The 6260-nt window shown below is 42.1% G+C and overlaps 1 long non-coding RNA gene across 1 annotated transcript; it reads right to left on the bottom strand.

Moving 5' to 3' along the window:
• Nucleotides 1-4922: 4922 nt before the first annotated feature.
• On the bottom strand, nt 4923-5871 carry LOC109775125 (uncharacterized). Its single transcript, XR_002235762.4, has 2 exons — nt 5421-5871; nt 4923-5245 (listed from the first exon to the last, which is right to left on the bottom strand). It is a non-coding gene; the product is annotated as an uncharacterized lncRNA (long non-coding RNA).
• Nucleotides 5872-6260: the final 389 nt, after the last annotated feature.

Genomic DNA, 6260 nt, shown 5'->3' with positions numbered 1-6260 from the left:
CCAATGAAAATGGTTCGTTGGATCTCGATCGTAGTGATACACATATTCATAATATTGAAGCCAAAAGATGCAAAGTTAATAATGATAGTGCAACTTGTTTGTGGCACTGCCGTTTAGGTCATATTGGTGTAAAGCGCGTGAAGAAACTCCATGCTGATGGATTTTTGGAATCACTTGATTATGAATCACTTGATGCTTACGAACCATGCCTCATGGGCAAGATGACTAAAACGCCGTTCTCCGGAACAATGGAGCGAGCAACTGACTTATTGGAAATAATACATACTGATGTATGCAGTCCGATGAGTGTTAAGGCTCGCGGCAAGTATCGTTATTTTCTGACCTTCACAGGTGATTTGAGCAGATATAGGTATATCTACTTGATGAAACACATGTCTGAAACATTTGAAAAGTTCAAAGAATTTCAGAGTGAAGTGGAGAATCATCGTAACAAGAAAATAAAAGTTTCTACGATATGATCGCAGAGGTAAAATATTTGAGTTAACGAGTTTGGCCTTCAGTTAAAACAATGTGAAATAGTTTCACTACTCACACCACCTGGAACACCATAGTGTAATGGTGTGTCAGAACATCATAACCGTACTTTATTAGATATGGTGCGATCTATGATGTCTCTTACCGATCTACCACTATCGTTTTGGGGTTATGCATTAGAGACAGCTACGTTCACATTAAATAGGGCACCATCTAAATCTGTGGAGATGACACCGTATGAACTGTGGTTTGGCGAGAAACCTAAGCTGTCGTTTCTTAAAGTTTGGGGTTGCGATGCTTATGTGAAAAAGTTTCATCCTGATAAGTTCAAACCCAAATCGGAGAAATGTGTCTTCATAGGATACCCAAAGGAGACAGTTGGGTACACCTTCTATCACAGATCCGAAGGCAAGATATTCGTTGCTAAGAATGGATCCTTTCTAGAGAAGGAGTTTCTCTCGAAAGAAGTGAGTGGGAGGAAAGTAGAACTTGATGAGGTAACTGTACCTGCTTCCTTATTGGAAAGTAGTTCATCATAGAAATCTGTTCCTGTGACTCCTACACCAATTAGTGAGGAAGCTAATGATGATGATCATGTAACTTCAGATCAAGTTACTACCGAACCTCGTAGGTCAACCAGAATGAAATTCGCACCAGAGTGGTACGGTAATCCAGTTCTGGAGGTCATGTTACTTGACCATGACGAACCTACGAACTATGAGGAAGCGATGATGAGCCCAGATTCCGCAAAATGGCTTGAGGCCATGAAATCTGAGATGCGATCCATGTATGAGAACAAAGTGTGGACTTTGGTTGATTTGCCCGGTGATCGGCAAGTCATAGAAAATAAATGGATCTTCAAGAGGAAGACGGACGCTGATAGTAGTGTTACTATCTACAAAGCTAGAATTGTCGCAAAAAGGTTTTCGACAAGTTCAAGGTGTTGACTACGATGAGAGTTTCTCACTCGTATCTATGCTTAAGTCTGCCCGAATCATGTTAGCAATTGCCGCATTTTATGAAATCTGGAAAATGGATAAACAAAACTGCATTCCTTAATGGATTTATTAAAGAAGAGTTGTATATGATGCAACCAGAAGGTTTTGTCAATCCGAAAGGTGCTAACAAAATATGCAAGCTCCAGGGATCCATCTATGGACTGGTGCAAGCATCTCGGAGTTGGAATATACGCTTTGATAAGTTGATCAAAGGATATAGTTTTATACAGACTTGCGGTGAAGCCTGTATTTACAAGAAAGTGAGTGGGAGCACTACAACATTTCTGATAAGTATATGTGAATGACATATTGTTGATCAGAAATAACGTAGACTTATTCTGCAAAGCATAAATGAGTGTTTGAAAGGAGTTTTTCAAAGAAAGACCTCGGTGAAGCTGCTTACATATTGAGCATCAAGATCTATAGAGATAGATCAAGACGCTTGATAAGTTTTTTCAATGAGTACATACCTTAACAATATTTTGAAGTAGTTCAAAATGGAACAGTCAAAGAAAGAGTTCTTGCCTGTGTTACAAGGTGTGAAATTGAGTAAGACTCAAAGCCCGACCACGGCAGAAGATAGAAAGAGAATGAAAGTCATTCCCTATGCCTCGGCCATAGGTTCTATAAAGTATGCCATGCTGTGTACCAGATCTATTGTATACCCTACACTGATTTTGGCAAGGGAGTACAATAGTGATCTAGGAGTAGATCACTGGACAGCGGTCAAAATTATCCTTAGTGGAATAAGGATATGTTTCTCGATTATGGAAGTGACAAAAAGTTCGTCGTAAAGGGTTACGTCGATGCAAGTTTGACACTAATCTAGATGACTCTAAGTCTCGGTCTAGATACATATTGAAAGTGGGAGCAATTATCTAGAGTAGCTCTGTGCAGAGCATTGTAGACATAGAAATTTGCAAAATACTTACGGATCTGAATGTGACAGACCCGTTGACTAAAATTATCTCACAAGCAAAACATGATCACACCTTAGTACTCTTTGGGGGTTAATCACATAGCGATGTGAACTAGATTATTGACTCTGGTAAACCCTTTGGGTGTTGGGCACATGACGATGTGAACTATGGGTGTTAATCACATGGTGATGTGAACTATTGATGTTAGATCACATGGCGATGTGAACTAGATTATTGACTCTAGTGCAAGTGGGAGACTGAAGGAAATATGCCCTAGAGGCAATAATAAAGTTATTATTTATTTCCTTATATCATGATAAATGTTTATTATTCATGCTAGAATTGTATTAACCGGAAACATGATACATGTGTGAATACATAGACAAACAGAGTGTCAGTAGTATGCCTCTACTTGACTAGCTCGTTGATCAAAGATGGTTATGTTTCCTAGCCATAGACATGAGTTGTCATTTGATTAACGGGATCATATCATTAGGAGAATGATGTGATTGACTTGACCCATTCCGTTAGCTTAGCACACGATCGTTTAGTATTCTGCTATTGCTTTCTTCATGACTTATACATGTTCCTATGACTATGAGATTATGCAACTCTCGTTTACCGGAGGAACACTTTGTGTGCTACCAAACGTCATTACGTAACTGGGTGATTATAAAGGTGCTCTACAGGTGTCTCCGAAGGTACTTGTTGGGTTGGCGTATTTCGAGATTAGGATTTGTCACTCCGATTGTCGGAGAGGTATCTCTGGGCCCACTCGGTAATGCACATCACTTAAGTCTTGCAAGCATTGCAACCAACGAGTTAGTTGTGGGATGATGTATTACGGAACGAGTAAAGAGACTTGCCGGTAACGAGATTGAACTAGGTATTGAGATACCGACGATCGAATCTCGGGCAAGTAACATACCGATGACAAAGGGAACAATGTATGTTGTTATGTGGTCTGACCGATAAAGATCTTCGTAGAATATGTGGGAGCCAATATGAGCATCCAGGTTCCGCTATTGGTTATTGACCGGAGACGTGTCTCGGTCATGTCTACATAGTTCTCAAACCCGTAGGGTCCGCACGCTTAAAGTTAGATGACGGTTATATTATGAGTTTATGTGTTTTGCTGTACCGAAGGAGTTCGAAGTCCCGGATGTGATCAGGGACATGACGAGGAGTCTCGAAATGGTCGAGACGTAAAGATCAATATATTGGACGACTATATTCGGACATCGGAAAGGTTCCGAGTGATTCGGGTATTTTTCGGAGTACCGAAGAGTTACGGGAATTCGTATTGGGCCTTAATGGGCCATACGGGAAAGGAGAGAAAGGCCCCAAAGGGTGGCCGCACCCCTCCCCATGGACTAGTCCGAATTGGACTAGGGAGGGGGGCGCCCCCTTCCTTCCTTCTCCTTCTCCCTTCCCTTCTCCTACTCCAACAAGGAAAGGAGGAGTCCTACTCCCGGTGGGAGTAGGACTCCCCCCTTGGCGCGCCCTCCTCCTAGGCCGGCCGCCTCCCCCTTGCTCCTTTATATACGGGGGCAGGGGGCACCCCAAAGACACAACAACTGATCGTTTGATCTTTTAGCCGTGTGCGGTGCCCCCCTCCACCATTGTCCACGTCGATAATACTGTAGCTGTGCTTAGGCGAAACCCTGCGTCGGTAGAACATCATCATCGTCACCACGCCGTTGTGCTGACGAAACTCTCCCACAACACTCGGTTGGATCGGAGTTCGAGGGACGTCATCGGGCTGAACGTGTGCTGAACTCGGAGGTGCCGTGCGTTCGGTACTTGATCGGTCGGATCGTGGAGACGTATGACTACATCAACCGCGTTGTGCTAACGCTTCCGCTTTCGGTCTACGAGGGTACGTGGACAACACTCTCCCCTCTCGTTGCTATGCATCACCATGATCTTGCGTGTGCGTAGAATTTTTTTGAAATTACTACGTTCCCCAACATTTCTCTCTAAAATGCAAGATACGCATGCTATGCGTATTCGAGAAAAAAAATCACCTCTTTTATTTGGATTTATGTTTTCTAAATTTTATTACATGAATATATTTTTCATTTTTCAGTTGAGACTCAATTAATTATTTTTATCTCTCTAAAAGCAATCGAATATTTTATTATCCCTCTAAAAATACATGAAGGCGGAGGAGGATCTCCTGGATAAATATTACCTATGTACGTTAATATGAGACATTTTTCTATTACAGAGGGCATAGTACATAATGTTGTTTGGTTGTTGTTTTAAAAGAAATTAGGTAAGAAATTATAATAAATTTATGTGATCGTGAATTTTTTTTGCGAAAACATGTATGTGGATCGTGTATTACACGCACGCTCTCATTGGGCATGAGACATATTTCAATGGCCCTGTAAAAAAAGCTCACTAAAAATAAGATTTAAAATGGATTTTTTTTATAAATTATGATACGTGCGTTGCATGTGCACGCTTACTATTAGTTATAAAACAACAAATTGAAACTGACTGATTGAAGAATTGAAGCTACAAGCCTCTAATGCAGAATTCTTAGAAACTGTCTACTATATAGAATTGCCAGTTTTTACATTCAAATGTCATATCTGAATGTAGTATGCTGAAAATTTTGCATATGCCACCTGATTAGTTAGTGTTGGCATGAGAGGCATGCACTTCTTGTTCCATTTTAGCTCTTGAGAATCACATGAAACTGAATTCCTCTTCAATAATAACTTCTCCAACATCCTTTCTTTTATGAAGGAATACCTCATCTTTCGAGAAGATACTGTACCATGTTAACTCTTGGGTCTACTCACAACCAGAAGATGCAACAATCTACAACAGAATAATACTCAGTAAATCAGCATATCTAACAAAGCCCTATAACAGAACAGATATGCAGTGTCTTGAAAGGGAACACTCATGGTGATTTATCAATGAGGCGATGCACCTGGCGATGACCCGAATTTATCGGGAGGAGCAGGCAGTAGGGTCGGAGGGAGAGACTTACCTGGACCCAGACGATCGCGCAGGGGAGGCTGGAGAGGCTCATGGCGACGACAACGAGAGCATCAGGAGGAGGGAGGGGACTGGCGTCGCCGGCGAGCATGCCAAGCTCGAGTGCCTCCTCGAGCACTTCAGTGACTGGATTCGAAGAAGGAGTGGGGCAAAGGAGAGGTGTGTGAGTCTCGCGCCTCTGCATCCGCCTCCGGCGGAGCCCAGAGCTGGCACGAGCATGCTGAGCTCGAGGGCCTCCTCGGCCACTTCCACGGCCAGATTCGACATGAAGGGGAGGAAGATCAGTGGCTGTGAAGCTCGTGCCGGCTATGGTTACAAAGGAAGGGGCGGCCTGACCTGGGACCCGCCGGCTATGGAGGGAGGAAGCTGGCGATGGGAGAAATGGGGAATGGGGGAGATGCGAGGGGCGGTTGAGAGGATGACTGCCCGCTTTTTAGTACTATACTATTACTATATTAGACAGTGACCAGAGATTATGAGTGGAAATGGATTCGTAGGCGGTGGGAATGGACTTTGGACGGTTATACCCAAACCAATTTTCTTTATCTTCTATATAAATAAAAAAAGAATCCATTCTTTCTTCTGCTAAAAATTCATTATTTGTTATTGGGTGTGTCCCATTCACCTGTCTGGGTGCGATTTTTTTATCATCAGGGCTTGTGACAGTCATGATCATTTGAGGAATTTTAAAAGTTTTTCATATAACTATCTATAAAAATTAAAGAATATGTTTAAGTTCTATAATTATGTAGGTCATCTTGTGGTCCGTGGACATTAAATTTTAAGGAGTACTTCACATGAGGTATTTTTACTCACACTTCTCCACAAGTAT

This window comes from Aegilops tauschii, chromosome 5, assembly GCF_002575655.3.
Source record: "Aegilops tauschii subsp. strangulata cultivar AL8/78 chromosome 5, Aet v6.0, whole genome shotgun sequence".
Classification (NCBI taxonomy): domain Eukaryota; kingdom Viridiplantae; phylum Streptophyta; class Magnoliopsida; order Poales; family Poaceae; genus Aegilops; species Aegilops tauschii.
Note: the sequence above shows the minus strand (reverse complement) of the source record. Positions and strands in the feature narration are given on the sequence as shown.